We start from the raw sequence: 10,149 nt of genomic DNA, 5'->3' as shown, positions 1-10,149 counted from the left end.
GACGGGCCAGCCCTCCCTTCGGCTCCCACGTGGAGCCTTGGAGGATTTCGGGAGCCACTGACCAATCTGGCAGTGGGACCAGGTCACTAGGATGGACACCCTGGCAAAGGTCACGGGGTCAGTCCCTCGCTTCACGCGGGCGTGAGTGTGTGACCTGCCAGGAGCCTCACATGAGGGAAGCAGATTCCACCACCTTCTTGTAAGGTGCCCTCCCACTTGTAAGATGGGGTGACAGCAGGGCCTACCCACACAGTGATGGGGAGGGCAAGATGAGATAAGGGGAGGCCTGCTAATTGTCATTATTTCCTCCTGCATCCCCAGGCAGTAGGAGGAAAGGCATGAGCTATGGACTCATCAGGTTACAGGTTCAAATGCCAACCCTGCCACTCAGAGACATCCTGAGCCACTCCGTGCCTGTTGACGTACCTGTGCCACGGGGACAGGGCGGCCTCTCCGAAGTCGGTTCACAAGTGCAAGCTTGGAAGTTCCTGGCTTAGGTCCTGGCACTCACTAGGTGCCCAGCAAATGTTTTTAAAATTCCTACAGGAAGCTGACCCGGCCTCACAACACCTGGGTGTCTGGAGTGGCCCAGGGCGCTCGGTCCCAAATGGGTCCTGCTGCTTTTCTATCTGCAAAATGGGCCCCAGCAGCAGATACCTCCCTAGTGGGACTGCAGGCCTGGTCTGGTGGGTTTTCTGGGTTCGGGCCCCTGCCAACCACTTGGACTCCTGCTCCCCTCGTGCTCCCTGTCACCCCCTCCGCTCCATGCCATATGCAAGGGTTCTCAGTGCTGCCCCTTGTACACGCCAATACCGGTCCTGCCTCACGGTCTGTGCCTCTGCTGTTCCCTCTGCCTGAAACATCTTTCTCCCCCACCCTCCCACCGTGACTGCTGGGGCTGGTCCCTTTCATCCTGCAGGCCTCCTCTTAAATGAACTCCCCTAAGAGGCTTTCCGGCCATACCCCCAAACCAGTTGTAATTCTCTGCACAGCATTCATGCCACCAATGCCTTTCCTATTTCCTCTGCTTTTAATCTGACTCTTAATCTGGACGGTCAGCGCCTCCCGGGCGGGGATCTGGCCAACTCACTGGCTGTGGGGCATTCCTGATGCACAGCCCAGGGCCTGGCACATAGTAGGCCAGGAAAAATGTTTGAGGAATGAGCAAAGGACAGACAGAAAGCATGCCACAGACATTGGGAGCAACTCTAGTCCCATGCTGGCCTGCTCCTATGACTCAGACGAGGCCCTGCCGTTGGAGGAGGTGACGGTTAGTCAGGGAGCCTGACAGACAGCCCAAGAATCACAAAACTCCATGTGGGCTGCTATAAATAGATGCATGAGCAAGAGACCCAGGACGGTGCCAGGCTCCACCTAGGTGAGGTCGGGAAGGCTCCTCAGAGGAGGTGACTTTGAGACTGGACCTTTAAGGACCAGTAGGAGCTTGTGAGCTCGTGAGGCAGAGAAGCGAGAAACAGTCTCCCTGTAGAGGGTTGGTGCTGTGCAAGGGGCCCCGTGTGAGGGCCCGGTGGGGAGGCAGGGCTCCGTCGTCCCTTCCTCGCTGGTTGCAGCTCCATGACCACTCAGAAACCAGAAGGGATATTGGACAGGGTCCCTGTAACAGGCTGCTTCTTGCCCTGACTCCTAGAAGATAGGTCCCCAACACCCTTCTCCGTGGACTCAGTGAAAGGGGTGTGGTCAGATCAGGATCTGGGTGTGAGCTGAGGTGGGCGGGGCCTGGGGTTACCAAGGGCTGGAGAGAGGATGTCTGCGCCCGGGATGGCGGGAGCTCGTCCCTTCATTAACTCGACAGCTCCGTAGTGAGCACTGACTGTGTGCCTGGCGCTGAGGGCACGACGTTGAAGAGACAGACACAAGGCCCTGCCCTCTGGGAGGTGACTGGTGGACGAAACACACAAGCGAAATGCCCAAATTAAATTATAGTCGCCGGAGGATCTGCTACCGGGAAAGAAGAGAAGGGGACTGGCGTGCGTCTGAGGGTGGGGCTGTAATTTTAAAGAGGGAGGACAAGCCTCACCGGCAGGTGACATGTAAGCAAAGACCTGAGCAGGTGAGGGAGGTGTCATGAGGGTGTGGGGAAGAGCATTCCAGGGGGAGGAAACAGCGTGTGCAAAGGCCTTGAGGTGGATGGCTGGTGGGAGAGGAACAGGCGGGAGCAGCGGGGGATGAGGGCCCTGCGCTCACCTCTATTCACCCCTGCACGTGCTCACTCATGCCCTCGCCCCCCACCCCCCCAGCTCACACCCAAGTTCACACACCGCCACGTGCATGCACGTGGCCACGACACATGCACACGCTTGTGAGCACGGCGGGGTGCGGCCACGCAGGCTCAGGCACGTGCACAGATACCACAAACACGCGCACACACACAGACACACACACACCGCACACGGCTCTGACTCCGCAAGGGCCCCCTCAGCTTGCGCCCACAGTGCCCTCTGGTGGCCAGCCCTGGCATGGCGGCTGGACGTGAGCTGGTCACTCTACAGAGCCCTGGGCACTTCCGGGACCTCGTCTTCTCCCCCTCCCCCTCCCCGTGCTTCCTGCCCCCAGTTCCTCCACAGCAGCCAGAGCGCCTTCCAGAACACGGCTGGCCAAGCTCAAACGCTGCCGAGGCTCACTCAGCGGAGAGCCTCCCCAGGCTCTCCCCAGTCCAGCCACTCCCAACCCCAGCTCTCCTCCCTGAACATTTCTTTGCAAAGGCTGTTCCCTCAGCTTGGAATGCCCTTCCCTGCCTTCTCCACCTGACTCATTCTTATCCCTCAAAGCCTACTTCTGAAACAGGGAGGGGAGGCTCTCCCTGACACTGCCCCCTGGGAGCCCATCTCTGCCAGCGGCGGAAACCCCACCTGCGTCTCCAGCAGAATCGAGCCCCTACTATGTGCTAATCCCTTGAAGCTCATGATTCTGTGGACTCACTAGAATCAAGCTGCATGGGGGCTGTGACTTTGCTCTGGTCACTGCAGGGTCCCCACACACTGCAGGTATGCAGTGAACAGCTGTGGAAAGGAGGAGCTCACAGTACTGCAGCAAGGGGCAGCTGTTATCATCATCCCAGTGTAACAGATGAGAAGTGGAGGCTCAGAGAGGGGCTGAAGGCTGCTGGCAATGGCAGAGCTGTTGTTGGAATGGTCAGACGGAGACAGAGTTTTCCCTGCCCAAGCTTCCATTAATTAAAGTAGTTTGCGACACCCTCCTTCTGGGCAAATCACATCGCCCTTGAACTCCCTCCACCGCTTTCTGGGAAGATGCCAAGCGCTTCGCTTCTGACTGAGCCCTCAGGTGTATCCTGCCTAGGACCCTTCCCGGCTGCACAGAAACCCTGAGGCTTTCCCCCCAGGAAATCTTCCAGGCAGCCAGGGGCTCAGGGCATCCCAGGAGCCCTGGCCCGGAGCCTGTGTGTCCCCAGGCCCTCACACATAGCACTTCACGCCCGGGAGGCAGGGCCAGGGGTTCACTGACACGCGTTATACTCCAAGCCCAAGACTTGACGTGACCCGGCAAGGCCAGTGTGGTTAGACCTTCATCTCACAGACAAGGAAACTGAGGCCCAAGTCTTCAAGCAGCTGGCCCAGGTTCCACTGCCAGGTAGAACAAAGCCAGGCTTTTAGCCCTGGTCAGGAGCAGCCTGTCGTGTATCAGGCATTCTACTAGCAGGCTCAAGCCTGCCCCCTAGAATCCAGGGCCTGAGAGATGTCCTCATCACTGTGGTTCGGGGGAGAAGTACTGCAAACACAGAGACAAGCCACATTCCCAAGATCACAGGACCAGGGAGAAGAGAGAAAGAATTGTGTCCGGACCGGGCTGACTCCACGATCCACACACAGCCCAGTATCTGCCTGCAAAGGGCTGTTTTCCAATCTGAGGGGAGTCCTGGCTCCACCAGGATGGAGGTGAGTGACCTTAAGCCAATCACCTGTCTCAGCCAGGCCTTGGAGGTGATCACATCCATTCTCAGAGTTTGTGTCCCCTTTCAGCCATCCCCAAGCCTGGGCTTACATCCCTTCCCTGATGAGGGGTTCACCCTCTCACTGGCAGTGTCTTCCATTCCCAGGAAACTCTGCCCATTACCAGCTTCTTCCTTAAGTTATGCTGAAATCGCCTCTTGAAGATCCCAGGCTCAACTCCATCCATCCATTCAACACATATTTCCTGAACATCTATTTTTGCCTGACACCATGTTACATGCTGAGGGGGCAGTGAAGAGCAAAACAGACAGGGTCCCTGCCGTCATGAAGCCAGCCTTCTGGGGGAGGTTGAAAAAGAAGGAAAAGTCAGTGAAAGTAAATCTATACATTAATTTCAAATAGTGATAAGAGCTTAAAACAAAGTAAAGCAGGGCAACATGATAGAGAGGCACTGGGGTGGCTCCATTAGATGGGTGGTCAAGGAGGCCTACCTGGAGGAGGTTTCTTCTGAGCTCAAACTTGGGTGACAAAAAAGGAGCTATGTGAAACTGGGTGTAGGAGCCGACTTTAAATAGTCCACGGCACACAGCAGGTGCTCAAAGAGAAGGTGAGGGAGACTCCTAATTAATCATGAACTGAACAGAGATATTTTTCTCCCTTCCCTCCCAAAACTCCACTAAAATAAAAGTAAAATAAGAAAACTTTAAGGCACAAACTCACAAGGACAAAGAGAACAGGAAAGGCAATGACAGGGACAGAATCTATAAAACTTTTGAAGCTGTTAAATGAATAGAAAAATGGTAACCAACTTAGGAGAGTAGAGGAAAGTGAAATGAAAGTCTACAGGGGAGGAAGCCAATCTGCGGCCAGACCACCTACAGACAGCCCCTAGAAACAGCAGCCTGGGAGACACCAGGTCCCTCTGGAGGGGAAAGGGCAGGCAGGGATGAAAAGAAAATAAGCTAAGAGTTTGTGAAAGGAGGAGTTCTGCCTTCCAACTTCCCAGAACGAAGGTCATGAGTTCCCAGATTGAAACGATCCCCCTCAATGCCCAGCTGGATGTAAGAAGAAAACAAGGCAATTATCAACTCCTGGAAAAACAAATAACACAAAATAGAAAATGTAGTCATTGGGACTTCCCTGGTGGCACAGTGGTTAAGAATCCGCCTGCCAATGCAGGGGACACGGGTTTGAGCCCTGGTCCGGGAGGATCCCACATGCCGCGGAGCAACTAAGCCCGTGCGCCACAACTACTGAGCCTGCGTTCTAGAGCCTGCCAGCCACAACTACTGAGCCCCCGTGCCACAACTAATGAAGCCCGTGCACCTAGAGCCCGTGCTCTGCAAGAAGAGAAGCCACCGCCATGAGAAGCCCGCGCACAGCAACGAAGAGTAGCCTCCGCTTGACACAACTAGAGAAAGCCTGAGCGCAGCAATGAAGACCCAACACAGCAAAAAATAATTAATTAATTAATTAATTTTTAAAAAAGAAAGAAAAGAAAATGTAGTCATAAAGTACTGCACAGCTCAGCTGGGAACAATATTTACATAATCATAATACGTAAACCAAAACACCAAATGCTGATAGATCCAAAAATTGTGACGAAAAGAGAGTGAGTACTGGGGGCAGGGGAAGTGCAGGGATCCTTGTGGAAGGGACTAAGTCCTTGCCTGTAGTAGGAAGCATCAGATACTGTCTAACACCGAAAAGAGAGAAAAGAAGTAGCAATACAAGCATGTGATTGAGAAGTAAGGGGGAACTACAAGGGTTGGAAGCAGTCGCACCAGAATGGCAGCTGAGGGAGGGTCCGTTTGGGTCTCTGCTGCATCCCCAGTGCCTAGAGCCCAGTATACAGTAGGTGCTCAGTTCCTGTTTGTCAGCGGGTGCAAGCAGGTGGCTGCTGGTTTTCTGTTCCTGGTCTCATAGGCCTTGCAGTGCCGTCTGACTTCTAACACTATGTGCCTGCCTCGATCTAATAAGAATTAGAAGTCGCTTGAAGGAACACTTAAAGGCCAGCGTGTCTCGAGTACAGCCCAAGCAGGAGGCGAGGACCGCGGAGTGAGGGCCTGAGGCTACGAGGTCAGCAGGCCCGGGGCGTGGAAAGCCAAAAATGGAATATTTTTAGAAGATCTGGGCTGTCCGGCCTGCCGGCCACCCGCTCAAGAACAAAGACGCAAGTCTCCCAGGAGCCCTGCGGGCCAGACGCCCTCCCACAGCATCGGCGGTGCTGGCCCTGCGACCCCGCCCGGCGCCGCCCTTCTGCCCTCAGCCTGGTTTCCAGCGGAGCCGGTCGCGTGGGCGCGGGGCCCGCGAGGGGCCCGCCGGGGAGGAATCCGGGCCGACCGGCCATCGGACCCCGAGTCGAGCCCCAGATCAGTCCTGCGTGGTACCCCACGGGGCACTGTGACCAGCGCTTTGCAGCAGAAAATGCTATAAATGTCGAGTTTTTTCTACCAGCGTCTCCCTCCGGCTGCCCAGGCCTAGGGCGAGGGCACGGCCTGGCGCCCTGGGACCGCGGAGCCCCACCGCGAGGAACGTTCTGCTCCCAGACCCTCTCCAGCGGCCGACACGTCGTCCTCTGAAAAGCCAGAGACAGTACAAGTTCAAGTGCTTGAACTTGGAGGGTCACAAACACTCTCGGGTAGAAAGAAGAATTTCCCGCCCTCCCCCCTCGGGCTGCTGGGGGTGGGGTGCCTTGATGCCCAGAGGAAGAAATTCATTTCCTCCCCAGGCCCAGGACTCAGACTGATTCTGACACTTGCTGGGCGGCCCCCAGGATCCCCCAGCTCCTCGGACAAGTGGCTTCCACTGCCCTGGGCCTGGGGGTTATTGTGCTTGGGGCTTAGAGGGCCGAGAGGTGGCAGGGAGGATGCTGGGTCTGGCACCCTCGGAGGTGTCCCTCCACAGGGCTGTTCTCTGAATGACCAGGGCACCAGCTGCATGATAACCTTTTTGTTGGTGGCTGGGCAGGGGAGGAGGGCTCCACGCCGGCCGGGACCACATGCCACAGGCCTGGCTTCCTCTGCTGCTGGTGGGAACACCCGCTTCTGCCAGCCGGTTTGTGGCTTGTTTGAACCACTGGGAAAGTTTGCCCAAAGTTGCAGCCTGGTCCCAGTTGCAAGGGGGGAAGGTAGGAAGTACTCCAGCAGGCCAGCCGTAATGATATCTGGGCCTAAGTTCACAAGGAATGTGTTTATCTTCGGTATGCTTTTCTTTTCAAACATTTCTGCAAGAATTATTTGTTGTTGTTTTTTTAATAAATTTATTTATTTTTAATTTTGGGTGCGTTGGGTCTTTGTTGCTGCGCGTGGGCTTTCTCTAGCTGCGGTGAGCGGGGGCTACTCTTCGTTGCGGTGCACGGGCTTCTCATTGCGGTGGCTTCTCTTGGTGCGGAGCACGGGCTCTAAGCACACGGGCTTCAGTAGTTGTAGCACGTGGGCTTCAGTAGTTGTGGCTCACGGGCTCAGTAGTTGTGGCTTGTGGGCTCTACAGCACAGGCTCAGTAGTTGTGGTGCATGGGCTTAGTTGCTCCGCGGCATGCGGGATCTTTCCGGACCAGGGCTCAAACCCATGTACCCTGCACTGGCAGGCGGATTCTTAACCACTGCGCCAGCAGGGAAGTCCCAAGAATTATTTGTTATTTTTAATATAAATTAAATATATAATATTTTAATATGTTAAAAAAGTCAGTTAATATATTATTTTGATATTTTAATGTAAACAAGCAAAATGACATCATTATTTTTGACTCTGACTGTTCTTTACAACTAAATCCTGCCTCCTACATGCAGCCTTCCTGGATTACCCAAATTGATCCTCATGAGACTTGACACCACCTAGTGACCCAAGACTCTACTCCAGTGGTGTCAGGGGCTGGGTATATGTAGTGGTTTGGGGGGAGCAGATGGTCATGGCCAATGTCCCCTGATTCTAATCCAGCCCCGTAGTTTCACAGGGAAGGGGTAAACAGTGGCTCTAGGGTTTGACCCTGGGCCGAGTTCCAAGACAGCACCGCCTCCGCAGCCCCCAGCCCCTCAGAGGTCCCTGCAGAAATGTGTCGAGAAAGGAATGACATCAGAGATGGGGAAAGTCACAAAATCCCCCTCTGCTCATCTCCTGCCGCATTCCAACCTCCCTAAACTCACTGGTGTTAAACAACTCTTTTACCATGCTGTCTCTGTCCCACGATGTCTGGGGCCTCATCCGGAGGCCCTTCATTTCCATTCATTTCCAAGTCTGGCACTTGGGCTGGGAGGACTCCTGGGCTGGAGCCCCTCCACACAACCTCCGTCCCTGGCCAGGGCTTCCTCACAGGGGCTGGACAGAGGGTGGAAGCTGCATGGTCCTTTCTGCTGGTATTGCTGCCGCCTGACTCTATGGACCAAAGCAACCCGCCCAGTGCTAAGGGGCGGAGACGTCGACCCTGCCCCACAATGAGTGGAATGACAGAACTTGCAGCCATTTTTCAAAACCTCCACACCCCTTCTGCAGCTGTCATGGGCAGTGACCGTTCCCAGAGCTACCTACCGCACTTCCCATGTGACAGCGTGACTCACAGGGCAGGGACCCAGCGGGGACTTCCTCCTCCAGGGAGGAGGCTGGAGCAAGTCCCTGTGGGACAGGAGTGGGGCTGGAAGGTGGGGACGGGATCTGAGAAAGACTCAGAAGCCTTAGTGGCTGGTAGGAAGAGGGTAGAGGCCAAGGGAGGAGGCCAGGGTTACAGGGAGGCTCGCAGCCTCCTCCAGGGCCTGGAGGAGGGTGTCAATCATAAAATAAAATGGGGTGGGGCAGTAGGTGTGGGAAGAGAAGATAGCGAGTTTGGTGGGAACACGTTGGACTGAAGATTTGACGGCCACCTCATCTTTGCAGGCTGAGTGCCAGCACCACCTTCCCCAGGAAGCCCTCCCCGCTGCTCCGGGTGGAATTACCGTTCCCTCCTCTGGGCTCCCGAAAGCCCTGTTCTGCCCTCATCACACTGGCTCGGAGACCTCAGTCCCAGGACAGCGCATCTTTGAGGTTCCAGCCTCATCCAGGGCAGGAGAAAGGCACCTACAGGCTGAGGGGCCTCGCAGCTCCAGGAAGAGCCATATCCCTCCAAGGGCTGCCGGAAGCCTCACTAGGGTGGAATTCTGGCTCTTCCCTCACTAGTGTGTGACCCCAGGCGAGTTAAGGGATCTCTGAGCCTCAGTTTCCTCCTCCGTAAAGCGGGTATTTTAATGGTCTTCACTCTTAAGAGTCAGGGTGAGGATTAGAATGTGCCCAGCACACAGTCAGAGCTTCAGCGAGGCTGGGTTGAGAAACCAGCCCCCTCCTGAGGTCAGGCAGGAACAGGGCTAGGATCTGGGCCAACTCAGAGGCCGCCTAGGGTCTTGAGCTGGACGCCAGGCCCCTCCCTCAGGGCTGCCTGGTATAACCCAAAGGCCACAAGGGAAGGGCTGGTGGGAGGCGCTCCCCAAGAACTCGTGGGCGGGCAGCAGTGTTAGAAAAGGGGGGGTTCGTCACCCGACCCGCAAGTTACTCAAAACAACACTGTGGTGGGGACACTTCAGGGGGTGGAATCAGAGGTGGCCTCCGGAGGAGGGAGACATTTCAGTTCGAAATTCAAACAGGGATAAGACATAGAGTGAAAAGTGTCCCCGGCTCTGTCCCCCGACGCCCGGGTGCCCCCCCGCGATGTAGCCAGTGTGCATCTTTGCGCGGCAAGGCAGCCTCTGTTCTCCATACGCCGTCCCAAGGCCCCGAGTGTCCTTTCAGCTCAGCATGGGGAGAGCAGCCGTCCTCGTCACAGCGGCCTACAGAGTGTCCACAGAGTGACTCCCCCCGCAAGGCACTCAGTAGTCCCCTGCTGGCAGGCATTCGGGTGCCTTCCGGTCTTCTGCGCTGACAATGAATGTCTTCGTGCAAACACCATTTCCCACCCACGTGAGTGTATCCGAGGAAGACAGTCCCTAGGGGGCGGCTGGAAAAGGGCACACGCTCCTCAGTGTAGCCAGATGTGGCTACGTTGCCCTCCGCACTCTGGGGCCAGCAGAGGCTCTGAGCCAGCCATGTCCACACGGAAGGGTCTACTGAATAGGAGGTGCTCGGGTCGGGAGGGCAGTCGGGAAGCAGCCCGGCACAGACGAGGGTACAGAGACAGGGAGGGGGGTCACAATGAGCTTGAAGGGAGAAGGGAAGTGGGCAGTCATGGGTGAAGTGGGGGTGGCGTGGCTGACTTCCC

Source organism: Delphinus delphis, chromosome 19 (genome assembly GCF_949987515.2).
Source record: "Delphinus delphis chromosome 19, mDelDel1.2, whole genome shotgun sequence".
NCBI lineage: Eukaryota > Metazoa > Chordata > Mammalia > Artiodactyla > Delphinidae > Delphinus > Delphinus delphis.
This window is presented reverse-complemented; position numbering follows the sequence as displayed.